Raw genomic sequence first — 27753 nt, forward strand, 5'->3', positions numbered from 1 at the left:
CCCCCCCCCCTCAACAACTCCCCCCCCCCCCCTCAACAACTCCCCCCCCCCCTCAACAACCCCCCCCCCTCAACAACCCCCCCCCCCCTCAACAACTTTCCCCTCCCTCCTCAACAACTTTCCCCTCCCTCCTCAACAACTTTCCCCTCTGCCCCCAAACAAAGGACAACACCGGGTGGTTTTAGGAAGTAAAATAAAAGTTCCCCCGTCACTGGAGACCTGCTTCTTTGTCATTTGCTTGGGTTGCTTCTGCCTCTTTTAAAAACACTTCTCGGGCAATTCAGTTCACTTGTTTTGTTATTTTAGGAAACAGCCAGCTCTTTTTTCCCCCAAATGAATAAGTGTGTATATAACTGCGTAGGGTTTAAATGTATAAATAGATGTTGTGTTGATGAACTATGTTATGTATAAGGGGCGGCACGGTAGCATAGTGGTCAGCACTGTTGTTTCACAGCGCCAGGGACCTGGGTTCAATTCCGACCTCGGGTAACTGTCTTTTTAAAAAAAAATTTAGAGTACCAAATTCATTTTTTCCAATTAAGGGGCAATTTAGCGTGTTCAATCCACCTCGCCTGCACATCTTTGGGTTGTGGGGGCGAAACCCACGCAAACACAGGGAGAATGTGCGAACACACGGGCAGTGACCCAGAGCTGGGATCGAACCTGGGACCTCAGCGCCTTGAGATTCCAGTGCTACTGCTGCGCCAGCGTGCTGCCCTTTCTCAGGTGACTGTGCGGAGTCTGCACGTTCCCCCTGTGTCTGCGTGGGCTTACTCTGGGTGCTCCGGTTTCCTCCCACAGTCCAAAGATGTATAGGTTAGGTGGATTGGCAATGTTAAATTGCCCCTTAGTATCCAAAGGGTTAGGTAGGGTTACTGGATTAGGGAGATAGGGTTGAGGAGTTGGTTTGAGTGGGTGCTCTTTCCAAGGGCCAGTGCCAACTCGCTGGGGCATACTATACCAATGTACTAACAGATTTTATATTTGTATATACACATGTATTCCTATACTGACCAATTATATATGCATATATATTTATATACTGACAGATTACATGCATGTATTCATGTATTGACAGATTATATATGTGTAGTTACGTACTAACATATATAGATATACACTTATATACTGACAGATTATATATGTGTACATATTTAAATACTGAGATTATGTATGCACATATTCATATACTGACATATCTATATAGATATACACTTATTCATATACTGACAGGGGCTTTTCACAGTAACTTCATTTGAAGCCTCCTTGTGACAATCGATTTTCATTTCATGTATGTGCATGTATTCATATACTGACAGATATGTATTCATAAACTTGTCAGATTTTATATAAATATTTATCGCACATATGTATACATGTACTGACGGGTTTTATATTTATATGTACACATGTATTCATATACTGACATGTATGCACACGTATTCATATACTGACGGATTTTATACACACAGATGTATATGTGTTTCTTTTCGTTAACCAAATCAACAAATTGGCGGATAGTTTTAAAAATGCAGTTCCTTGAAGGGATATTGAATCAAAGTAAACAGAATCTCACATGTAGTGTGCGTGCGCGCAAATAAATTGTGTGTGTAATGTGTGGGGAACTTTCCCTTTTCACCCGGAGCGAGTCAGTGCTCGGCTCCTGCTGCATCAATTTTACTTGCAGTAAGTAGGTGGACTGACCAGTGTGTCTGGCTGGCTGCTCTGCTTTGTGTGCACTTTCTGTGGTGAAGTAACGCGGATTTTTATTTATTATTTAATTCGGCGATAAATATGCGGAACACGTGTGGTTTTAGTGCAGGTTCAGCAGATGCAGCTCCCACTTCCCAAATGAAGGGTATGTTTGCATTTGAATTTGAGTCTCTGGCATTTCGTTTTGTGTCTTTGTGTGTGTGTGTGTGTGTGTGGGGGGGGGGGGGGGGGGGGGTGGTAGCAGCAGCTCAGCGCGGTTGTGAATCAGTCCTTCGCACATGTGTGTTTTTTGGGGGTGGAGATAGAATTGGTCATTTGGAGGTCAGTTTGGAATCGGAAACGTCTCTTAAAAACAGTCGGTTCCTTTTTGTCTGTGGGGCAGGTGGAAGTCTCCACGTGTGTGTGTGTGTCTGTGCCATGTGGTTCAGCAGCCTCTTGCAAAACGTTACTGCGACCGAATGGCGATCATTTTTCGCATTGTGCAAGTGAAGGTCGGGACAGGATTTGATTCGGATTGTAACTTCGCCTTCAGTTACAGTGTCTCTCGCTTTACCACTTAATTTTTGGGCTGATACACTATGTATCCAAGCGCTGCTGCAGATAACCGTCTGAGTACTGTGTAACTGATGGGTTTTTTAAATTTTAATTTTTTGTTCCTGCTGTTTTCACTAATAATACTCTGCTGTTCCAGTCTCTGTGTCTCCATTAAAGAGGGGGGAAGCTAGCCTAACCCTAAAATCACAGGCCAGCACAGGTTGGTGTTTGCATTTTGTGCGGCTGCAAGTTTGGAAAAGGAGCGAAAACGAGAACTTCCTGATCTGTTAGTATCACAGACCTGTCATCCATATCACAAATTATGGGATTATGGATTCGAACCCGTGCATGTGGGGCTCCTGAGCACGGTCCAGGAGGGCAGGCACAACCTTGGACGTGTGCCCCCCCCTCCCTAGATGTTGTTCACCATTTCCACCAAGGGATATTTTGGGTTATCAGTTTCTTGAAACCTGTAACTTGTCGCAAACTCTTTGTTAAAGCGTGTTTGTGGTGGAGCTGTGCTAACTGCATTTGCATGTTTGAGTTGCATTTTGCACCTTGAGTATAGAACATAGAACAGTACAGCACAGAACAGGCCCTTCGGCCCTCGATGTTGTGCCGAGCCATGATCACCCTACTCAAACCCACGTATCCACCCTATACCCGTAACCCAACAAACCCCCCTTAACCTTACTTTTTAGGACACTACGGGCAATTTAGCATGGCCAATCCACCTAACCCACACATCTTTGGACTGTGGGAGGAAACCGGAGCACCCGGAGGAAACCCACGCACACACGGGGAGGACGTGCAGACTCCGCACAGACAGTGACCCAACCGGGAATCGAGCCTGGGACCCTGGAGCTGTGAAGCATTTATGCTAACCACCATGCTACCGTGCTGCCCAAAGTATGTGATCTCTAGTTAGAATAATAGTGGTCAGGAGTACCTTGGAACAAAAAGACAAACAAATTGCTGCGTAGAGTTTAAAAAGAAAGACAGGCTAGTTAGTGTTTCAGATGAGGGGAGTTCCTTATAAAAATGAAATGAAAATCGCTTATTGTCACGAGTAGGCTTCAACGAAGTTACTGTGAAAAGCCCCTAGCCGCCACATTCTGGCGCCTGTCCGGGGAGGCTTGCATGAATACTGCAATGAAGTTACTGTGAAAATCCCTTAGTCGCCACATTCTGCCGCCTGTTCGGACACACACAGGGGGAATTCAGAACGTCCAATTCACCTAACAAGCACATCTTGCGGGACTTGTGGGAGGAAACTGGAGCACCCACACAGACACGGGGAGAACGTGTAGACTCTGCAGAGATAGTGACCCAAGCCGGGAATCGGACCGGGGTCCCTGGCGCTGTGAAGCAACAGTGCTAACCACTGTGTTACTGTTATATCGGCAGTTCAGGATCTGACCGATGCCTTGCATTTCCAGATTATTATACTTTGAATTAGCTTTGCAGTATTTGATTTTGCTTTGTTGCCCCGGCATACTTAGCATAGTAAAACATCCCAAGGTGCTTAACACGAGCGGTTATCAAACAATTTAACAACCATTTAAGCAGATACTATTGCAGCTGGCCAAAGGCTTGGTCCAAAAAGGTGCTTTTTAACGAGCTTCTTAAGAGGAGGCAGGAAATCCAGAGGTTGGGAGTCTAGGCAGCGGGAGGCTGTGGTAGAGTGAAGAAAAATCTCAGGTACAGAAGAGACGAAGATTGGAGGAGTGCAAAGATTTCTAGGCTGGAGAAGGTTATAAAGATAGGGAGATGGCGAGATCATGAAGCGAGTTCAAAGCAAGGTAAAAGTTTCTGAAATTGAGGTTTTATAGGACAGGATAACCACATTGGTCAGCGAGTAAAGGAATGACTGGTGGGTGGGACCGAGTGCGAGTTAGAATATGGGCAGCAGAGCTTTGGTTGAGCTCACAGAGGCTGTGAGGCAGGAGACTTGCCAAGTGAGCAAAGGAACAATCAGGTCTTGAGGTAGCAAAAGCAGGAATGAGAGTTTCAACAGCAGGTAAGTGAGGCAGGCGGTGTTATGTAGGTAGTACAGGTGGTCGTGGTGATGGAGAAGCTATTGGACTGCAATTGATCTCAGAATTAAATGGAACATTAAGGTTTTGAAGGGTGGAATTTGTGGCTAGAGTATGTGGTGGAGCCCAAAGATAATTACTTTAATCTTGGCTATTTAATTGGAGGAAATCTCTCCTTCGATGTTGGTTGTCAGACAAATTGTGTGACAAATTGGAGGTAGTGTGAGGAAATGTTGAGATAGAGCTGGGCATGTGGAGCCTAATGCATTTTTGGATGTTGTCTGAGGGGCAGCATCTAGATGATAAATAGGAGGGGACAAAGAATGTTCCCAATGGTGGGGGAGTCCAGAACTAGGGGCCATGCTTTGAGGATAAGGGGTGAACCTTTTAGGACAAAACCTTTTAGGTCAACAAAAGACTGAATCAGTATATTTTAATGGCATGGTGTTCATTCTTAATCATTTTGACTCATATTTTTAAAAACAATGTTTATTCAAGTTTTTCAACAACAAATTTTCTCCCCACAGTTAAAGTAAACAATGTGTGGTTCTACACCGAAACAAGAAAAGAACTCCCCCCCCCCCCCCCCCCCCCCCCCAAAACAGAATAATTAATAATAACAAACAACAGTACAAGAAAGAAGAAAATAACAAGCCCACCATCGCAAAAACAAACCCCCTTAACCAGCCCTGAACACCCCCCCCCCCCCCCCCCCCCCCCTCCCAGGTTGCTGCTGAGACTGACCACCCTCTACCCCATCGCCAGGAAATCAAGAAAGGACTGCCACCGCCGAAAGAACCCCTGTACCGACCCCCTCAAGGCAAACTTAACCTTCTCCAGCTTGATAAACCCAGCCATGTCGTTGATCCAGGCCTCCGAACTCGGGGGCCACGTGACCTTCCACTGTAACAGGATCCTGCGCCGGGCTACTAGAGACGCAAAGGCCAGAATGCCGGCCTCTCTCGCCTCCTGCACTCCAGGCTCCGAAGCTACCCCAAAGATCGTGAGCCCCCAGCCCGGCCTGACCCTAGACCTGACCACTTCAGACAAAGTCCCCGCCACCCCCTTCCAAAACCCCTCCAAGGCCAGACATGCCCAAAACATATGGGTGTGGTTCGCCGGGCCTCCCGAACACCTCCCGCACCTGTCTTCCCCTCCAAAGAACCGGCTCATCCTGGCCCCTGTCATGTGCGCCCGATGCAGCACCTTCAGCTGAATTAAGCTGAGCCGTGCACAAGAAGAGGACGAGTTCACCCTCTCCAGGGCATCCAACCACGTTCCATCCTCAATCTCTTCCCCTAGCTCTTCCTCCCACTTCGCTTTGAGCTCCTCTACTGAGGCCTCCTCCTCCTCCTGCATCAACTGATAAATTGCCGAGATCTTCCCCTCACTGACCCACGTCCCCGAGAGCACCTTATCCTGCACCCCCCTAGGCGGCAGCAGCGGGAACTCTGCCACCTGCCGCTTAACAAATGCCCTGATCTGCATATACCTAAAAGCGTTCCCGGGGGGAGGTTCCACTTCCCCCTCCAGCTCCTCCAGAGTCGCGAACTTCCCATCAAGGAAGAGGTCCCCAATCTGTCTGATGCCTGCCCTGTGCCAACTCCCAAATCCACCATCCATTCTCCCTGGTGCAAAAAGGTGATTGCCCCGTATCGGGGCCCAGACTGAGGCCTTCACTTCCCCCCTATGCCGCCTCCACTGCCCCCAGATTTTGAGGGACGCCACCACTACCGGACTCGTGGAGTACTTTGCCGGTGGAAGTGGGGCCGTCGCCAAAGCCTCCAGACTTGTACCCACGCAGGACGCCACCTCCAATCTCTTCCATGCGTCACCCTCCCCCTCCGTCACCCACCTGCGAATCATTGCCACATTACCGGAACATAATGTTACATGGTAGATTTGGGTAAGATGTTTCCCTTGGTTGGGGAGTCTAGAACCGGGGGGCACAATTTCAAAATAAGGGGAGTGCCATTTAGGACCGTGATGAGGAGAAATTTCTTTACTCGGAGGGTTGTGAATCTTTGGAATTCTCTACCCCAGAGAGCTGTGGAAGCTCAGTCACTGTGTGTGTTTAAAGCAGAGATTGGTAGATTTCTGATGAACAATAATGTAAAGGGTTATGGGGATAGTGGCTGTAAAAGGCATTGAAGTGTCCAATCAGCTCTGATCATATGGAATGGCAGAACAGGCTTGATGGGCTGAATGGCCTACTTCTGTTCCTATGTTCCTGCACAATTCAGTGTATTCTCTTAAGGCACTGCCTAAGTTTTGGAAAAGTAAATCTATAATTGTCCTGCTGCGTGTTTTTCTACGGTTCAAATGAACACAGGATTAGCATTTCACACACCCACCAATCTGCTTTCCTGAAATATTTGATAACACAATGAGGGTTTTGTTGTGAAAAAGAAAACACTCATCCATCTTTTGTAGAATAGGATGTGGATGACAGAATCAAGCTGGTGTACAGAACAGAGCACATTGCATTTTTCTTTTGGTTTCCTTTGTTATTAACCAGTTACTTAAATGTTATATCTGCAGAGATTATTTGGTGTTAATTTCCCACCTCTGCAAAGTTATCAGTTATTTAATCTTGAAATACTGAATTTGAGCTGGACTGGACCAGATCTTGAAAACTGTTCAAGTGAATTGCTCTTCGGATTAATTCGTAGATTCTACAGGTTTTGAATCTAGTGAGGCCTGTATTCTTTTTTTTTGTCAAAAAGCATGGGCTGAGGGGGAGATATTATTGTACCATCTGGAGCAAGAATTCACATTTTTAGAATGATGCTCAGGAGTCCAAATGCAAACAAATCCTCAGAAGCTCCATTGTTTCTACAGGCTGCCATATGGTGTGTCTTTTCCTGCCAATCTTCTCTCTCCTCCTCTCCTGATTTCCTTGCTGGGGTAGAGCTCCACTGGTTACTCTCTGCCACTTTGCTCCAGTGGCCACTCCTTATGAGTAAGCCTGGTCAGATAGCATAAATCTCTGGGTGCAACTGGAGCCTCACCTGCTGCCAATGCATATTGAACTGTGTATGCTTTTCTGATGAAGGAGCTGTGCCCTGAGAACTAGTGATTCCAAACAAACCTGTTGGACTTTAACCTGGTTGTAAGACTTTCTGATATGTGGTAGTGGTGGCATGATTTAAGATTCTCTCCTGCCAGTCTGTATTCTGAAAATTACCCTCAAGATGTCAGTGCTTTATATGATGGAATGTGTTGGTTGGTGGGGTGGGGGGGGGGGAGGAGGTGGAGGGGAGGAGGAGGAGGAATGTAGCTCATTCCAAACCCCCCTCCATCAAACTTTGCACCCAGCAAGGACTGTTGGTTAGTGATTGTGTGTAATGATCTTAGACACACTTTTTTTCCTTTCTCCTAACCTAATGCAGTGGTCACTGTTGTAATGTATGCAAACCATGTTTTTGGTTGCTATGGCTCAGTTCACTTAAAAAAAGTTGCAATTAAACATTCTCTCCCCCCATGACCACCAGATGTTTTTAAAGTGTTTTACAGCCAACAAAGTTTTTATTTGAAATATAGTCACGGTTGTAATCTTTGGCGATCAATCGGCAACAAGTACGATTGTCACCTAAGAAACTCTGTGTTACTGGTCATGGGTTCTGTGGGTCCTTGCGTTGCTGATGAGCAACATCCTAGAGTAGCATCTTCAACCGCACTCTTGGCAGGTATTTCCAGGAGGTGGAATTGGTCCTTTGACTCTCGATCGCTGGTGTTCCTTTTCCGGCCTCTTGCCGTCGGGTGTCCTTGTAGAATTGTGTCCCTTCAATCCGGAGGTTACTCCAAGTAGGTCGCTTCTGACCAAATGTATCCCAGGAGGTGACATCTATGTTGCATTTCTTGAGGTATGGCTTCAGAGTGTCTTTGAAGCGCTTCCTTTGTCCTCCTCTTGTTCGAGAACATTCCTAGAGCTGGGCAGAGAATATTTGCTTTGGCGTTCCGGTGTCTGACATGGGCACATGGCTGGCCCAGCAGAGTTGGTTTTGGATGATCATGACCTCGATGTTGATGCTCTTGGATCTTTCTAAGGACGCTGATGTTAGTACACCTGTCCTCCCAGTTGATGCGGAGAATCTGTCTCAGACAGTATTGATGGTACCTCCTGAAGGGTCTTCAGGTGGCGTCTGTACATTGTCCAGGTTTCTAAGCCATATAGAAGAGTTGGGAGGGCAACTGCCTTGTACACGAGGGTCTTGGTGTCAGCACAAATGTCGCTGTTATCAAAGGTTCTCTTCCTCAGACATCCAAAGGAGACACTTGCGGATTGGATGCAATTATGGATCTTTACATTAATGGATCTGTACATTAATGTCAGCCTTTAGATGAGAGGTGGCTCCCAAGTAGGGGAATTGTTTCATGTTTGGTAAGGTTTTTCTGTTGATCTTGATAGAGGGAGAGACCGGATCTTGTCTTGGAGCGGGTTGGTAAAGGACTTGTCTTCTTGAGGTTGAGGCTGAGACCGATTCTTCCGTATGCTTCCATGAAAGTGTCAAGCATGGCTTGGAGATTCTCTTTTGAGAGAGGGGAGATGGCGATGTCATCTGCATACTGATGTTCCACGAGTGATGTCAGTGTTGCTTTCTTCATGGATTTCAACCGGTTGAAGTTGAAAAGTTTTCTGTCCATCCTGTAGACGATGTCCACTCCACTGGGAAGCTTGTTCTTGACAAGGTTGACGATGAACGTCTGAGGATCGTGGGATTATATTCATTGGAGTTTAGGAGGTTGAGGAGAGATCTAATAGAAACGTACAAGATAATGAATGGCTTGGATAGGATGGACGTAGGGAAGTTGTTTCCATTAGCAGGGGAGACTAGGACGCGGGGGCACAGCCTTAGAATAAAAGGGAGTCACTTTAGAACAGAGATGAGGAGAAATTTCTTCAGCCAGAGAGTGGTAGGTCTGTGGAATTCATTGCCACAGAGGGCGGTGGAGGGCGGGACATTGAGTGTCTTTAAGACAGAAATTGATAAATTCTTGATTTCTCGAGGAATTAAGGGCTATGGGGAGAGAGCGGGTAAATGGAGTTGAAATCAACCATGATTGAATGGTGGAGTGGACTCGATGGGCCGAATGGCCTTACTTCCACTCCTATGTCTTATGGTCTTATGGTCTAAGGTGGAGGATGGTGGCGATGAAGACGGAGAAAAGGGTGGGGGCAGTGACACATCCCTCCTTGACTCCAGTCGTGACCTCAAAGGTTTCTGTCTTATTTCTGTTGGTGAGGACTGTCGCGGACATATTGTCGTGGAGGAGTCGGAAGATTTTGTTGAATTTCTTTGGTTCTTTGGACAGCCGTCCTTTGACAGGGTCTTCCATAGCACTTCCTGATTGACTTGAGTCAGTCAGATCGATGAATGCCATGTAGAGTGGTTGACATTGTTCCAGACATGTCTCTTGAAGTTACTGAGCAGTGAAAATCATGTCAGCAGTTCCACGGTTTGGCCGTAGACCACACTGGCTTTCCGGAATGATTTCTTCAGAGACTGGGAGAAGGTGGCTAGTGAGGATTTGTGCAATGATCTTCCTGGCGATGGAGAGTAAGGAGATTCCTTAGTAGTTCCCACAGTCTGCTTTTTGTCTCCTGAACATGGTGGCAATGACAACATCCCTGAGGTCGGCAGGATTTTCTTTGCTGTGTCAGGTTTTCAGGAATAGCTGATGGAGATGACGGGTGATCTGCTCTCCAAGTTTCAAAATCTACGCTGGAATCCCACCCATTCCTGCGGCTTTTCCATTCTTCATGTGTTTAATGGCGGCTTCAACTTCTTCCACGTTTGGTGGGAGTCCATCTTTGAATAGGAGTTGGCAGATTTCCTCAAACGCGTCCTCATCTGAGTGTACCACGGTTTAGGAGTTCTTTTGAAGTGTTCTGTCCATTTTCTGCCTGTGTTCCGTCCTTACTCCGCACCGGTTTGAGGCCTAGAGTGTTGTGTCCATATATTGCCTTGGTGGCACTGAAGAAGCCCCAGGTGTCGTACTTGGCGGCGAGGAGTTTCAGCTCCTTACCTTTCTCAGTCCACCTTAAGTTCTTGATTTCCCTAGTTCTTATTTGTACCTTCGCTGTAGACCTTGGACGTCATTTTCCTTTCTTCTGACCTAATGCAGTGGTCACTGTTGTAATGTAGGGAAAGGATATTTATGGTTGCCATGCCCTAGTTTGCTAAAAAAAAACCTTGCAATTATACATCCCTCCCATAATCTCCGGATGTTTTTAAAGTGTTTTACAGCCAAAATGTTTTATTTGAAGTGTAGTCACCGGTGTAATATAGAAAACATGGCAGCCAATTTGTGCACAGCAAGATCCCGCAGACCAGTGCTAATGACTAGATAATATATTCTTGTGATGCTGATTGAGGGATAAATATTGGTTGGAACACCCTTGCTCTTCTGTGTAGTGTCATGGGATCTTTTTGCCCACCTAAGGTGCGGCCTGAGTTTAATGTCCCATCTGAAAGATGACACCTCCGACAGTCCATCTTGGGACTTGAACTCGGAACCTCCTGACTCAGGTGAACCTGCTACCAACTGTGCCACTGCTGATAGACACAGACTTCGTCATAACCAACTGAGTTCTGGCATGATGGGAGAAACTGAACAAATTAATTAATTACAAGTATTGTGCAGCAGGCGTGTTGAATACTAGTATTTGCTTTGAGTGCAAGATCAGTTGAGTGCCCTTATACTAAGTATGCCCAATGTTTTGGTGTATAGTTCAAAAGAAGAAAAGTTAGATCATTCCAACAGGAAATACAGAGCTGTGGGAAGAAAGTAAGGAGAGAACATTATTTTTTGATAGCAGTTGAACAAACTTGGCTACTTTCTGTGCTGAAAATCTTTCTATCATTCTATTATGGGAATGACACATCCGCGTATGCATACACATGTGTAAAATGTTTGTCTGTTTAAGCAGGGAATTGAACCAAAGGATTTGTTTGCTGGATGTTTTGACGGAGCTGTAGTTCCACTCTGCTCGATAGTGGGTTGAGGGAGGAGAGTCCAAGAGAAGTCAGATTAACCATGTTATCTTGCCTAAAACATTTGGGTTTGCATGCAAGGTAGTAGCACAAAAAATTATGTCCGGGCTCACGTACTCTTTGGAAGGCTGGAGTAGCCATTCAGCCCCTTTGAGCCAGTTCTGTCAATTTAATTAGAGTGGCCGATCTGTAATGCCACTCCATGTAATTGTCTTTGCTCCATAGCCCTTTATCTGCTTACCCTTTTGTCTGCTCTTGCTCTTGTTGACGTCTACGTTGGTTAAGGTAGAGTGAGGATGGAATTGAAGGGGAATACAGCTCCAGGCATCTCCATTTCTCAATAATCTGAATATATTGGCGTATGCTCCTTCAGATGCCTGCAGCTGCCACCTAGTGCTTTCCTCAAGTGTCCCACTTCGTATATGAGCCGAGACCATAACTGGTGTAGGTATTAAACTATAGGAGGATTTCCAAGTGAATCTTCATATTTTGCTTGCATGCACTTGTCTAATAGGAGGGTCACTGGCTGGAAACCCCCACTACCTTTACCTTTCCCCTCCAGAACATACATTTATCCCTGTTGTCTTGCCCAATTTACAACGCTCTTCAATATTTACCTGTCACTAATGTGATTTGGTGTAGCCCAGAACTTGAGCCATTGATTCTTGCACGTGATAATGTTTTAAATGACGAGCCAATTACCTGATGTCAAATCTGGCACAAAGACTATTACAACAGTCATTGTTTTTTAATGTTTTCCCCCTTGATTTGTTGGGCAGAGTGCCTGAGGCTTCACACTGTGCAGTAGAATGAAGTTTGGAAACTTTGCAAGCTGGGGAATTGATTACACCATATCCTGCCTTGGAGCAGCCTGCATGACCAGGGCACTAATGTATTTTCTTATCACTATCTTGGCTACTTTAGTGGCTGACTTCCGACCTTGTACCTTCTGTAAACGGGAGTTCACCCAAGACTCTGCTGCCCAGATCCCACCTCACAACAAGTCTCATTCACTCATCACCCCTGTGCTTGCTGACCTATGTTAGCTGCAACACCTGAAACATAAAATTCTTCTCGATCATATATTTAAATAGCCTCGTCCCTCAACCCATCGCTAACTTCTATGACCATCTGAGAAATCTCTTTCTCCGATTCTCGTCCCTGAATTGTGCCTTCAGATGTTTTGACCTGGAGCTCTGGAATTCCCCCGCTAAACCTCTCCATCTAATTGTCCTTAACACCTTCAACTTTGAGCCTTTGGTCAATGGTCTGAAAATCTCTGATGTGGCTGAGCGTCAGTTTTTATCTGAAAATACTTCTGCGAAATGCCTTGAGATGTTTTGCTGTGTTAAAGATGTTACCTACGTGCAAGTGATGAAAATGTGAATTAGGTCAACAATCCTGCAGTATTAGGGTGTTTTTTTTTTTGCATATTTCCACCTCCTCTTGAAGGCTGTGACTTCGGCTATGTTTGTGTTGGTGCTGACTACTTCTCGCAACTTGTTAAGTAGCCATTCCTCATGCTTTAATGGAGTGTGAGCAAACTATTTGACTGTGTCGGGCATTTGTGGAAAGTTTCACCCTGCCCTTACCCAAAGATTGCGTGTGTGCACTTTCCAGAAAGCTGTGATCATAATTTGGAACGTTTCCTTTTCCTTCCACCATCCTCAGTGGCTTTGAGGCCAAACCTATCTGAATTGTTGGTTAAACTGATATTAATTATGATTTTGGAGTTTCCAATGAAGATTATAGTTAAAGGTTTATGACTAGCTTTGTAGACAGAAGACTAGTCCTAAATTTAATAGTGCATATCATTGTCCTGCAGTATGCAAGTAGTGAGATTGCAACTTGCTGCTTGATTTAATGTCGGAATATTGCTAAATTTGGGTTCTCAGTGACTAAATGTCAGTTGTGGTTTACAGTTGCTGGAGTGCCTCAGTATATTGCTAAATCTTTTTGACATTGAAAGGGGCATTTCAATTATCCGAGTGCATGAATGTTTCAACAATGTTTTTTTAAGTTTGGGTGAATTGTCCACAGAACTTTCAGTAATCGGGCATGATGTGAACATAGAACATATACAGTGCAGAAGGAGGCCATTCGGCCCATCGCGTCGGCACCGACCCATTTAAGCCGTCACTTCCACCCTATCCCCATAACCGAATAACCCCTCTTAACCTTTTTTGGTCACCAAGGGCAATTTATCACGGCCAGTTCACCTAACCTGCACGTCTTTGGACTGTGGGAGGTAAACGGAGCATCCGGAGGAAACCCACGCAGACACGGGGAGAACGTGCAGACTCCGCACAGACAGTGACCCAGTGGAGAATCGAACCTGGGTCCCTGGTGCTGTGAAGCCACAGTGCTATCCACTTATGCTGCCTGTAAGCTGGCTATCTCAAGTATGATGTGAAATGGCTATCTTTTCTTAGAAAGCTTCTATGATTTGTGGCTCATGAAAAAGAGAAGCTTCGTTTCTCAGAATATGGTATATGAATCATTCTCAATGATGCCGAATAACTGGCTGATGATGCCTATTAGTAAGGAGAAATGTTGGAACGTGTATTCTAACTGTTGGCATCTCGTTGATCCCAGGTACCTTGTTCCTAGGGCTCTTCATGGCTTTTTGGACCTCTGATCTGGGAATTTCTCCCAGGTTGCAGCTCAGCTTTTGAGGTGCAGTGCTGTCAGCAAACTCAATCGTAGAGCTGGGGCAGGGCTGGTTGAGTATTTCCCGAATGTGTTCCGCACATCTTGCCTCCTGCGCCTCCTCTGTCAGCATCCTTGCCCTTGATTGGTACAGTGGTGTTGCTTCCTGCACAGTTCCCGTACAACCCTGTACAGCTCAAGAGTTGTTCCGATTTGCTGCTTCTGCTTTCCCACCATTTAACTCTATCCATCCTCGGTTGCCTCCCCTGCAGCTCCTCTTAATGGCTTGAATTTTAATATTTTAAAAATTGTTCAGGGGATGTGAGCGGCGCTAGCTCGGCCAGCATTCATTTCCCATCTCTAATTGACCTTGAGAATGTGGTAGTGTGCTACCTTCCTGAACTGCTGCAGTCCATGTGGTGCAGGAACATGCACTTTAAGGAGAGAGTTCCATTATTTTGATCCAGCAACAGTGAAGAAACTCTGATATAGTTCCAATTCAGGGTAGTGTGGGACTTTGAAGGGATCGTGCAGGTGGTGGTGTTCCACTGTGTCTGCTGGCTTGTCCTTCTAGGCGGTGGAGGTAATGGGTTTTGAAGGTGCTGCTGAAGGAGCCTTGGTGGGTTGCTGCAATACATCTTGTGGATGGTACATACAGCTGTCACTGTGCGTTAGTGGTGGAGGGAGTGAATGTTTATTGTGGTGGATTTTTATATACATATAATCCCCCCCCCCCCCGTTTCTTACCTTTTCTCCCCTTTGCTTCTACTTCCCCCCCCCCCCCCCCCTCCCCTCTTTGTCATTTTACCTCTCTCCCATCCATGCCCCCGACATCTACATCTGCCACAGCTTACCCTCTTGATTTTAGTTTCTCTGCTGTTTGGCCTTTCAAACCTTTTATTCTCTCTTGGGACTTCCATTAGCTCTTTTCCCTTGGTTTCCGTGGCTATGACTCATCTTTCATTCCCTCACCCTACAGTATAAATATCTCCCACTTTCTATGCCTTGTAGCTTTGTCAAAGGGTCATCTGAACTCAAAATGTTAGCTCTTTTCTCTCTCTACAGATGCTGCCAGACCTGCTGAGATTTTCCAGCATTTTCTCTTTGGTTTATTATGCAAATAAGGAACAAGGACTAACTTGACCTAATCCTCAGACCTCCAACTCTCGATGCAGAGAAATTTTCATGTTTAAGAAGTTTTTTTTTCTTGTTCTTTAAACTAATTAGCAATCCTGTGACTCTGCTCCTCCACATTTTAGAAAAAAAAAGTTATGGTCTTTTGAGTCATGGTTCCATTCAGGGATCTTCCCATCCATTTACAACATCAACTGGGATGGGAACAGTTGGAGCTTCTCGAGTGTTGTTGGAGCTGCCCTCATCCAGGCAAGTGGGGAGTATTCCATCACACTCAAAACCTGTACTTTATAGATTTTGGGCGTCACGAGGTGAGTTACTCTCTGTAGAATTCCCAGCCTCTGATCTGCTCTTGTAGCCACAGCTTTATCCAGTCTTCTGTATTTCTCATCATATTGTCTTTGCTTAATGTTCTTTTCCTGCTCCCTCTTGCCCTTCACCAGCTTTTCTCCATCAGTCAACTTCCACACTGTGTTAGTGATTCATTGTTCTATGTGGGTTACTCTCTACCCGATGATTTTCACCCCCACTCTCTTCCCACTTTTGAAGATTTTCCATTGTTTCTCAATGTTGCCTGACTTCTTTTAGTAGTTTGAATCCATTGGAGAGGGCGAGTGTGAAACTCGGGGGTGGGGGGGGGGGGGGGGGGGGGGGATTGTCATTGAGCTTTGCATTGAGGTCACCAGTCAGTAGCCTGATACCGTGGATATCTCTTCCAACATGTCCTCTAATTGGTCCTATAATTCATATTTCTCCCCCTCTGTGTTTGCCTCAGCTGGTGCAAAAACCTGCACAACAGTGACTTTGTGACTTTAGTGTGTCTTGTGTGGAACCTGGCTGTGTTAATGCAATGTTTTACTGACTTCCATCCCACTAGCACTTGGGCTGAACACCTGATGATCAGGTGGCCAGCTCCATGGGTGTGGTATTATTCTTGCTTTGAGTAAAGGATCGTTGTGCCCTTGCTGCTGATTCGTCCGTGGCCTGTCCACCACATCTTGTTGATGCCTAAGATGTTACGTCAATGGGTTTGACAGGCTCTGGACTAGGGATAATACCTGGGACCACTGGGGACGTGGAGTAATTGTCAAGCTGCCAAAGAAAAGGAACTTCAGTGACTGCAACAACTGGAGGGGTATAACACTGCTATCAGTATCTGACCAAGGTCTTCAGCACTGTGCTCAAAAGATTAAAAGCAGAAGTAGACGGTACCCATCGTGAAGAACAGGCATCGGCTTGCTGGCAGAAGGGGTCAGTGTAGACTTGATGGGCTGAATGGCTTCCTGTGCTGTGGGGATTCTATGGATTCCAGGACTTGGCCACCGTTCTTGAGAGTAGCGATGCCAACGTTGAAGGTTGGTCCACGCATCAGCTGTGAGAAAAGCAAGACTGATGGCTGAATGGTAACAAGATCTTTCCATTACCATCAGGCCACAGAACATTGAGGAAATCAACCACTTTCCCTACCTGGGAAGTAACATCTCGAGGGAGGATGATGTTGAGATCAACGTCCACACAAGATTTGGTAAAGCAGCACCGGTGTTACAGCCGCTCCATGTAGCCTGGACATCCAGCACCATCATCACAGTCGTGAATCTGCGGCTCTACACGCCCATGGCAGTACCAACTGCAATCCATTCCTGCAAGACATGCGGGAGAGCAGCAAAGGTGTAAGTTGTAAAAGTAAGTTTGATCTGTTTCACCAGCGTTGCCTACATAAGATCCTGGGATTGATGGAGAAGTGCTGCAGTGAAGTGGTGGGAAGCGCCTGCAGGGCATTGTGGCGGAGAGATGACTGAGACTGGCAGGACACTTATTTCGCCTCTTGGATGTATGACCCACCAGAATGGCAGCAGAAAGGACATAACCAGATGGAAACAGGCTGGCCAAAGAAAATCTGGCAAAATACACTTGAGGAAAAGAGCGGAACAGCACCTGGGCTGGAGTGAAATAAATTGCGATGGACCGGGGTTTGTGGCAGTGTCTTGCCATTGCCCCACGCAAGACTACAGGAGCTAAGTATGTAAGTATTCTAACCTGACCAGACTGTTCTTATCAAGGGTGTAATCCCGAGAGACTCGATCTAAGAGTGCCTTTTATTTCCAATATTTTAACAATTCTGTAAGGTTGTCCCACTGTGTTAGCACTTATAATCTGGCCATGAATGTGCATTTTCCCAGTGTAATTCTAAAAAGTGTTCTGTCATGTTGTCAGGAACAATCAAAATCCTCTGTTTCAAGGTAATGTATTATTTTCCATCAGATCTGAGAAAAACAATGGGTACAGTACATATAATTTGTAAATTTTATTGCTGAATGTTAATCCATAAAATTCCAAGAAGAGTGCGCCAAATTATTTAGGGAATTTCCAATCTGATATTGGAATCATTAAAACAATCCTGCAATCATTCCTTTTTAGATCGAAAAGAGCTCATTCTTTGTGAATAAAGACTCGAAAGCATGTTTTAGTGAATAGAATACTTTTGAAGCGTAGTCATTGTTGTAATATAGGAAGCGTGCGTGGCAGCCGATTTCTGCATAAACTGTAATGAGATAATTAGTAGTTGTTTTTCCTGGCTGGGTTAAGACGAGAGCTCATAGTCTCAGAATAAGGGATGGGATGTTTTGGACTGAGGTGAAGAGACATTTCTTCATTTGTTAATTTTTGGAATTCTCTACCCTGGAGGGCTTGGTTGTTAAGTGTGTAAGATCCGCTGAAGGATTCGAGGGATATTCGAGTGGAGTTGATGCATAACAGTGGTAGTCCACATGTGGCCCATCAGGTTACCGAGTACAGCCTACAAGACATTTTGTTGAACATTGACCAGTTGCCATATCCGGCTGCTTTTAATTTCTCCGACCAGCATGACTAAAGTGGTACGTGTGTAAAGCATGACTAAAGTGATACGTGTGTAAAGCAAGGGCTCGTGAAGTGAGATTTGTGCCAAATGTAGACAACATTGACTGAGAGCTGTGCGCTCCCTCTGCGTCCAATTAATGTAATAATAATCTTTATTATTGGCACAAGTGGGCTTGCATTACAGTAAATTCAGTGCAGTGTTAATGTAAGCCTACTTGTGGCAATAAAGATTATTATTATTTACACTGCAATTAAGTTCCTGCAAATAGCCCCTAGTCGCCACACTACAGCGCCTGTTCGGGTACACGGAGGGAGAATTCAGAACGTCCAATTCACCTAACAAGCACGTCTTTCGAGACTTGTGGAAGGGAACCCACGCAGACACGAGGAGAACGTGCAGACTCCGCACAGACAGTGACCCAAGACGGGAATTGAACCTGGGACCCTGACGCTGTGAAGCAACAGCGCAACGGTGCCGCCTTTTTAATTTTATCATTTGAAGTTGATAGCTCCATTAATATATGAATGATTAAACATTTTCTGTAACTCATTATGAAACTTTTGACGTATTAAACGTATTTAATCTTATTCATGCGAATCGGGATTAGTGAACAAGCCTGATTTTAATCTCATGGCCCACTGAGATGAAGGGACTACTCGGCCCATTCACTAGCCCAGGTTGTCCATTACTGATGTAATTTGTCAGCCACATTGAATGGTGGGGTAGGCTGAAGGGGCCGCATGGCCTACTGCTGTTCCTGTTTCTTTTATAATCTATTTTTCGTGAAATTGTTTGAGGAGCAAATATTGGCCAGGGTCCTGGAGAGATCGTCCCTCCTTTTCTTTGAAATTGTGCCATGATAACCTTTACAGTGCACCCACCTGAGAGGGTGCACATGGCTTCAGTTTAATGTCTCATCTGCACACCGGCAAAAGATTTGAACTGGATCAATTCACTATACCCTTGGATAATGGACAGTGGTGTAGATGAGGTGAAGGCAGATTGTTACTTCAAAGTAGGGCAGGAAAGTGGGGCTGCAGGATATAATTAATTTAAATTTAGAAGCAGTATCGGGGAAAATCTTTCCTTGAGGATATTTAACTTGGAGCAATCACAAGGTAATAGAGCAGAAGCCTGGGAGTGCCTTACAATAAAGTTACCATCAGAGTGGTAACATCGTGTAACTGTGTCTGATTTGAAGAAATGATCTGTTCCCATCCCTGACATTCCTTGTATTTTGATTTTTATTTCACTGGGATTACTGACTGCATCAGGTCCTCTTAAATTGGTGTCTTTCTGCCGTTGCTATTTTTTTGCAGGGGTGGGGGGGGAGGAGAATAAGACACCTGTTCCACACTTGCAACAGCCTTTCTAAAAATTTTTATTAACGTGACAACTGGGCCTTAAAACAAAAAAGCAAAGAAAAAACTGCAGCTTGGGTGCCCAGTTTAATATGCTCTTCAGATTCAGGCAGAGCTTGGGTTTCATTTTAAGTGACCTCTGCCACACACCAGTGTCTGTCCAATGTCTGTTTTCATACCCTCTCCTTCATGGAAGTTTAGATTGATAAAATTGGAGCAAAACACTTAGGATTACATTGTTGCACTCCAATAAACAGGGTTTTGGACTGATGGCAATGTTGTTTCCAAATGTAAGACATGTAACATTATTTTAAAAACTCTTTTGGTTACAAACTAACACCAAGCATGAGGAATACGCATCGGATTATGTTATGTTCGAGTTTGCAAAAAATCAAGCTTTCTTTGTAGTTGATAGTGATGGTTTTCGGGAAGTTGAGCAATGGGCAGTGAACACTGACCTTTCACAACCCCTCAATCTTAAATCCCTTCTCCCGTTGTTTGGAATTTCAGAAATGTCACTGGAATATGTAAACTTTGAAAGATCTGCCGGATGGATGGGAGGGTCTGTTTGGTTAGCAGCTGGTATGCAGTGACCGAGTTAGGCAAGTTGCATCGTAAAATCAGACAGTGCTGGAGACGCTTGGCAGATCCGGCAGCACCTGTGGCGAGGGGAATGGAGTTAACGTTTCAGATTCATGAACCTTCAGCAGAACTGAAAAGTTGTCAGGAAGAGGACAATAGGGGAAGTTTGTTGTTGGCTGGATAGCAGGGCTGACTAAATTGCGTAAGTGATGATGATGCAAGTTAAAAGCAGCAAAGGGACAAGTATAGAGAAAAAGATGGATCCAGACCACAGGAGTTTTAATGTTTACAGTGGGACAGAGGTCTGTGGGAAATCGTTCCTGAGAATGTGGTGGATGATAGTTGGGTAGATCCCGGGACTATGTATTACCTTTTTTTCTTCTTTCATGGGATGTTGGCAACACAGGAAAGGCCAGCATTTGTTGTCTATTCCTAATTGCCCTTGAACTGAGTGGCCTATTGGGCCACTTCAGAGGGCAGTAAAAAGTCAACCGCATTGCTGTGGATCTGGAGTCACATATAGGCCAATAGGCCAGACCAGGTAAGGATGGGAGAATTTTTTCCCTTAAATGAAATTGTTGATGGTTGTCATGCTCACCATTGCTTATGGCAACTGTCAATTCCAGATTATGAATTGAATTTAAATTCTAACGGCTGCCATATGGAATTTGCAGCCATTTAAAAAATGTATTTGCTGATGGGATGTGAGTCACTGGCTTGGCCAGCATTTAGTGCCCTCCTCTGATAATCCCTGTTCCCAGAACATTAGCCTGGGCCTCTGGATTACAGGTCCACTGACATTACCACTCCGCCACCGTCTCCCCTATATCTCACTGGCTTTATGCAGGTAGGGGGTCCACATCTCTACCGCTCCCATTCGCTCTGGTGCTGCCAGTCTTCAGTGCCAGGAGCTGCTGCCCGAGAGGAAATGGGAGCAGTGGTTCAGACCTGAAGTTGCTGATGTGGTGAAGTCAACATCTGAAATTAGTTTCTTGCATTCTTTTATTTTTCCTTGAACTGAAAACCAGTGTTCTCGATAGTGTTATCTTTGGTTGGGTACAAAAGGGCTGGTGGAGGGAGAATTGAGAGTGTTTTTGATGGTGCAGCTGTCATTAGGGTTGACTGTGCTTTATTCGTATTATGTGACAGGAAAGCTGGATATTGCAAGCGTTTCGGTTAGCCTGAGATCTCGGGTCCAGAAACATTTGTGTTTCTTCTGGGATATCTAAAAGGTGTTCAGGTGGGTCCCAGAGACTCTTAAGCAGTTTGAATTAGTTGCGAAGATTTGGTGATTTGTATCTGAATCTTGGTACTTCTGTTACCTCCATTTTGTTTGACCTACTTTTTAATTAAAAAATGCTTTTCCATGGCATTTTTTTCTTTTCCCTCCCAAATACATTTATTCCTTGCTGGGACTGAGTTCCACTAGTGCCCTCCAGTGCTTTGAATGTTTTGAACCCAGACAGTGTGTCGACAGGTTGTCAAACTGCCAGAGCACCAGCAGTGAGCTGGGTCATGTCCTCAAAACACCCACGTACACATACTACAATTTGGTTTCCTTGTACTTTCAGTAGAAATACCTTTTCCTCTGTGTGAAGCCATCCGTCCTCATAGATGTCGCTGGCTGTGCAGTTTTACATGACCTATTATACAGAAATATTGACTCTTAAAGGTGCAGATGTAGCTGTTTCTCAGGCTAGGAGAATGCAGGCTTAGGATTCTATGAATAAGAAGCGGTGTGAAAGTACGAGAGCAAGATGAGTAAATCTGTTTTATTTGATATATATGATATGAGCAACTGTGTCACTGGATATAATTGCTTTTTTGCATCAGTACTTGTCTTTTGATGGGTGTTCATGCAATTTTTAAACTCTTTTTGTGATACAGGAGATTTGACACAAATGTTTAACGTGGAGAGTAACACTATTCTAATATCTACTTGCTACAGTACCCTGCATTGGTTAAGTTGTGTTTGTTTCATGAAATCACTTTGGTACGTCAGACTTGCAGCAGACTTTGGGTAGTGGGGTGGAGCTTCTGCTATTTCACGTAATTTAGGTCACTAGTATTTTGGTATTCTTTGAAGTGCAGTGTTTGCCACAAAAGGCATGTGGCTGAAAGATTCTGGGTATATTCTGATTTTAGAATGTTTGGCCTTGTCTATTGAAACTGAAAAAATGAAATGAAAATCGCTTATTGTCACAAGTAGGCTTCAAATGAAGTTACTGTGAAAAGCCCCTAGTTGCCACATTCCGGTGCCTGTTCGGGGAGGCTGATACAGGAATTGAACCGTGCTGCTGGCCTGCCTTGGTCTGCTTTAAAAGCCCAGTGTGCTAAACCAGTCCCTGTTGCTGGGAACTGGGGAGATTGCTTGCAAGCTGAGACCCATTCACTCAGCACAATCTACCCAAGCATGGCAACCGCAAAAGGGTTGTGTTCTAATTGACAGTGTGCAGGGCCTTCTTGCAAACTTCCACGTACTCCTGAGCCTAACCAATCTCCCACAAACCAAGACCACATGAGCTGCCTTATCCCCTTTATCTGTAACAATAATAATCGCTTATTGTCACAAGTAGGCTTCAGTGAAGTTACTGTGAAAAGCCCCTAGTCGGCACATTCCGGCGCCTGTTCGGGGAGGTCAGTATAGGAATTGAACCCGCGCTGCTGGTCTTCACAAGCCAGCTGTTTAGCCCACTGTGCTAAACCAGCCCCAGGCACTGTGTTGCTCCCAGTGCCAAAACATTATGGCCAAGAGATCTGATATATCCATACAGTCTTGAATGAAAATCGCTTATTGTCACAAGTAGGCTTCAAATGAAGTTACTGTGAAAAGCCCCCAGTCGCCACATTCCGGTGCCTGTTCGGGGAGGCTGGTACGGGAATTGAACCGTGCTGCTGGCGTGCCTTGGTCTGCTTTCAAAGCCAACAATTTAGCCCAGTGTGCTAAACCATCCTCCAAACTTGCGAGCAAACTTCCTCCAAGAATTATGCAGTCAAAATTGCATCATCATATGTGAATAAGGGTACAGAGCGAGAGATCCCAATGACTGTGCGGGAGAGGGAGAGAGATGCAGATGCTTGTGTGGTTGTGGGAGTTCCTGATTGTGTTTGGGGGGGGGGGGGGGGGGGAGAGATCTCAATGATTGTGGGGGGGGGGGGGGGAGAGAAAGAAATCCCAATGATTATGTGGGGGAGGAATGATTATGTAGGGCAGGAGGGATGGTTGCTGTTGAGAGATCCTGATGATTGGGGGGGAGGGGAGAGAGAGAGATCCCAATGATTACGTTGGGGGGGGGGGGGGGGGGTTGCAGTCGAGAGACCCTGATGATTTAAAAAAAAAATTAATTTTTATTGAGATTTTCAAAAACAGAAAATAACAACAAGAAAACAATATTACCAACAACAAAAAGAAAAACACACTAACCCCCAAGCCCCCCCCCCCAGTAACTACAAAAATAAGAAATAGATAAACACCCGGCATATTCAATAAACACATACAGTAGTCCCCCTTTATTTTTTTATTTTTTTATAAATGTTTTTATTCAGTTTTCATATTTTATATTGAACAAATTACAAATTGTTAGGAGAGAAAAAGAACAAAAAAAAAAAAAAAAAAAAAAAACAACAAACAAACACGCAAAAATTAACATACATATTTACAGGTAAGCATCTTCGTAGTAGTAACTGCGCCCGCCCCCCCCCCCCCCCAACATGTTTATTTAGTTTGGTTTTGGGCCTTAGCTAGCCATCGAACCCCCGTACCGAACCTGTAGCCCCTCCCGCTACCTTCCCCCGACTATTCTTCCTCTTGTACATTGGCCACAAATAGGTCCCGGAACAGTTGCATGAATGGCTCCCACGTTCTGTGGAAGCCGTCGTCCGACCCTCGGATGGCAAATTTGATTTTCTCCATTTGGAGAGATTCCGAGAGGTCGGACAGCCAGTCCGCAGCTCTGGGCGGTGCTGCTGACCGCCAGCCAAACAGGATTCTACGGCGGGCGATCAGGGAGGCAAAGGCAAGGGCGTCCGCCCTCCTCCCCAGGAATAGATCTGGCTGTTCTGAAACCCCGAAGACCGCCACTATCGGGCATGGCTCCACCCTCACTCCCACCACTTTGGACATAACCTCGAAGAAGGCTGTCCAGTACTCCACGAGTCTGGGGCAAGACCAGAACATGTGGGCGTGGTTGGCCGGGCCTCTTTGGCACCGTTCACATCTGTCTTCCACCTCCGGGAAGAACCTACTCATACGGGTTCTTGTTAAGTGGGCTCTATGTACCACTTTTAGTTGCGTCAGGCTGAGCCTTGCGCACGTGGAGGTGGAGTTGACCCTATGCAGTGCTTCGCTCCAGAGTCCCCACCCTATCTCCATCCCCAGGTCGTCCTCCCATTTCCTTCTTGTTGCGTCCAGTACGGTGTCGTCCCTATCTACCAGTCGGTCATACATGTCACTACAGTTCCCTTTCTCTAGGATACTTGCGTCCAGTAGGTCTTCCAGTAGTGTCTGTCGTGGCGGTTGTGGGTACGTCCTTGTCTCCTTTCGTAGGAAGTTTTTGAGCTGCAGGTACCGTAGCTCGTTCCCCCCAGCTAGCTGAAACTTCTCTGTCAGTTCGTCCAGTGTTGCGATCCTGTCGTCCGTGTATAGGTCCCTGACTGTCAGTGTCCCCCCGTCCTGCCTCCACCTTTTGAAGGTGGCGTCAGTCAGTGCTGGTGTGAACCTATGGTTGTTGCAGATGGGAGCCCTGTTCGACATTTTGGTCAGGCCAAGTTGCTGCCGCAGTTGGTTCCAGGATTGGAGGGTGGCTGTCACCACTGGGCTGCTGGAGTGTTTTTTGGGTGGGGATGGGAGTGCTGCCGTGGCGAGGGCCCGGAGGGAGGTTCCCATGCAGGAGGCCTCCTCCGCACGCACCCACTCAGCCTCTGGCTCCTGGATCCATCCCCTTACTCGCTCGGCTGTTGCTGCCCAGTGGTAGAATTGTAGATTCGGGAGGGCTAGCCCTCCCCTGGTTTTTGTTTTTTGTAAGACCTTCTTTGGGATCCTAGCATTTTTACCCCCCCATACGAACGCCATGATGAGTTTGTCCAGCGCTTTGAAAAAGGCCTTGGGGATGTAGATCGGAATGGATCTAAACAGGAAGAGGAACCTGGGCAGTACGTTCATTTTGATCGTCTGAACTCTCCCCGCGAGGGAGAGCGGGAGTGTGTTCCATCTTTGCAGGTCCTTTTTAACTTCCTCCGTCAGGCTGGTGAGGTTCCATTTGTGGATCCCTTTCCAGTCATGGGCTATTTGGATCCCCAGGTAGCGGAATTTATGTCGGGCTTGATTGAACGGCAGCCCCTTTAGTGCTGCCCCCCCCCCCCCTTGCGGGTGTACTGGGAAGATCTCACTTTTGCTCATGTTGAGTTTGTAGCCCGAGAAGGCTCCAAACTCTTTCAGGAGCGCGATGATTCCGTCCATGCTGCTTTGTGGGTCCGAGATATAGAGGAGCAGATCATCCGCATAGAGTGAGACTCTGTGCTCTCTACCTCCCCTTCGGATCCCCCTCCAATTTTTTGCTGCCCTGAGCGCGATTGCTAGCGGTTCAATTGCTAGTGCGAACAGCAGCGGGGACAGTGGGCATCCTTGTCTGGTGCCCCTGTGCAGCTGGAAGTATTGGGAGTTGGTATTGTTGGTCTGTACACTCGCCATGGGTGCGTTGTACAGGAGCTTTACCCAAGCGGTGAACCCTGTTCCAAGCCCGAACCGCTCCAGTACCTCTATGAGGTATTTCCACTCGACTCTGTCGAAGGCCTTTTCTGCGTCCAGGGAGACGATCACCTCTTGTGTTCTCTCCCCGGAGGGGGTCATTATCACGTTCAGCAGGCGCCTGATGTTCGCGGTAAGCTGTCTACCTTTGACAAAGCCCGTCTGGTCCTCTGTGACCACCTCAGGTACACAGTCTTCTAGCCTCTTGGCTAGGATTTTGGCCAGTATTTTGGCGTCTGCATTCAGCAGAGATATGGGTCTGTATGACCCACATTCCGTTGGGTCTTTGTCTTTCTTAGGTATCAGCGAGATTGAGGCCTGTGCTAACGTGGGTGGCAATGTGCCCCTAACTAGCGAGTCTGTGAACATCTCCCGCAGGTGCGGGGCCAGCGCTGTCGCAAATTTTTTGTAGAAGTCCGCCGGGAATCCGTCCGGTCCCGGCGCCTTCCCCGCCTGCATGGAGCTAATGCTGTCCATGATCTCTCCCAGTGCTAGTGGTGCTTCCAGATCCCGTTTTCTGCCCTCTCCCACAACTGGTATGTCCAGTCCGTCAAGAAACCGGTTCATCCCAGCCTTCCCCGTTGGGGGCTCTGAGGTGTACAGCTCTTGGTAGAAGGCCTTGAAGGTTTTGTTAATCCTCTCTGGTTCTGTTTCCAACGTGCCTCTGGTATCTCTGATTTGCGCAATTTCTCTGCTGGCTGCCTGCTTTCTCAGCTGGTGGGCCAACAGGCGGCTGGCTTTGTCTCCGTGTTCGTATAGGGCCCCGCGTGCCTGGCGGAGTTGGTGTACTGCTTTCCTGGTGGAGAGCAGGTCAAAGTTCCTTTGTAATTCTTTCCTCTCCGCCAGGAGTTCTACGGTCGGGGCCTCGGAGTATTTATGGTCTACCTCCAGTATGGAGTCGACCAGCTTCTGCCTAGCCACCCTTTCCTCCCTATCTCTTTGCGCTTTGTAGGCTATGATTTCCCCTCTTAGTACGGCCTTAAGCGCTTCCCAGAACGTGGAGGGTGAGACCTCCCCGTTTTGGTTGATCTCAGTGTACTCCGCTATGGCCCGCGCTATCCTTTCGCTGAAGGCCTTGTCAGCTAGTAAGGCACCGTCCAACCTCCATTTGGGGCGCTGGGCCCTTCCCGTCTCTAGCCGCACATCCATGTAGTGTGGGGCGTGGTCTGATATCACAATTGCGGAGTATTCCACCTTGTCTATCTCTGGAAGCACCGTTTTCCCCACCACAAAGAAGTCAATTCTGGTGTACACGTTGTGTACTGGGGAGAAGAAAGAGAATTCTTTCTCCCCCGGGTGGGCGAATCTCCAGGGGTCTACTGCTCCCATCTGCTCCATATAGTGACTGAGTTCCCTTGCCATGTTTGAGGTTTTCCCCGTTCTGGGGTTTGATCTGTCCGTCGTTGGGTCCTGTACACAGTTGAAGTCCCCCCCCATGATTAGTCGGTGCGTCGCTATGTCCGGGATTTCTGCCATGGTCTTTTGGATGAAGCTCGTGTCGTCCCAGTTGGGCGCATACACGTTAACTAGGACTACCGGCGCCCCATCCAGGGCCCCGCTGACCATGACATACCGTCCCCGTAGTCCCCCTTTATAACGCGGGTGTTGGGGTCCAAGACAGCCACCCGCGTTGCATCCGAGCCACGGATATCCACGATGGGGGGTTTTAAATTTATTTTAAAAATCTATGCATGCGCTTCCCATTGTGAGTCTACGGGGGGCGGGGGGAGAGGTCAGACCCCCGTAGACTCACAATGGGAAGCGTATGCATAGATTTTTAAATAAAATTAAAACCCCCATCGTGGATCTAATTAAAACAACCCACAGAAACTTACCAGGAACTTACAAGGTCTTGCTGTCTGCACCCCATCTGCCGCACGCTCTTGCACCCTGCGCTGCATGTCAGTTTCAAAGGCAAGGCTGGGATTCAGTTTTAGGTGTCAGGGCTGTCAACTTGGTGGTTTGGGAACAAGTGGCAGGGGGTGTCGCATCTCTCCTCGGTCCCAAACCCCTGCAGTTCAGGCCTTTCTCCACACCGCCCCCCCCACCCCCACCCTACCTCAACCACTATGGAGGTACCAGCTGTAGCTCTGCACTGTCCACTTCCGGACGCTGTGTGAGCTGCTCCTCTCTCACTGAA

General features: G+C 46.5%; 1 protein-coding gene across 3 annotated transcripts in view; it reads left to right on the forward strand.

Annotated features, from left to right (window-relative positions):
- zzz3 (zinc finger, ZZ-type containing 3) overlaps positions 1–27753 on the forward strand; it is a 148020-nt gene that overhangs the window by 728 nt on the left and 119539 nt on the right. Inside the window, exon 1 of one of the 3 annotated variants that reach the window (XM_038793755.1) lies at positions 16874–17087. The exons of the other annotated variants lie outside the window; for them this stretch is intronic. The gene's annotated coding sequence lies outside the window, so the exon portion shown is untranslated. Of the gene's footprint in view, positions 1–16873; positions 17088–27753 lie in introns of those variants that run through there. 3 annotated transcript variants of the gene reach the window in all.

This window comes from Scyliorhinus canicula, chromosome 4 (assembly GCF_902713615.1).
Source record: "Scyliorhinus canicula chromosome 4, sScyCan1.1, whole genome shotgun sequence".
NCBI lineage: Eukaryota > Metazoa > Chordata > Chondrichthyes > Carcharhiniformes > Scyliorhinidae > Scyliorhinus > Scyliorhinus canicula.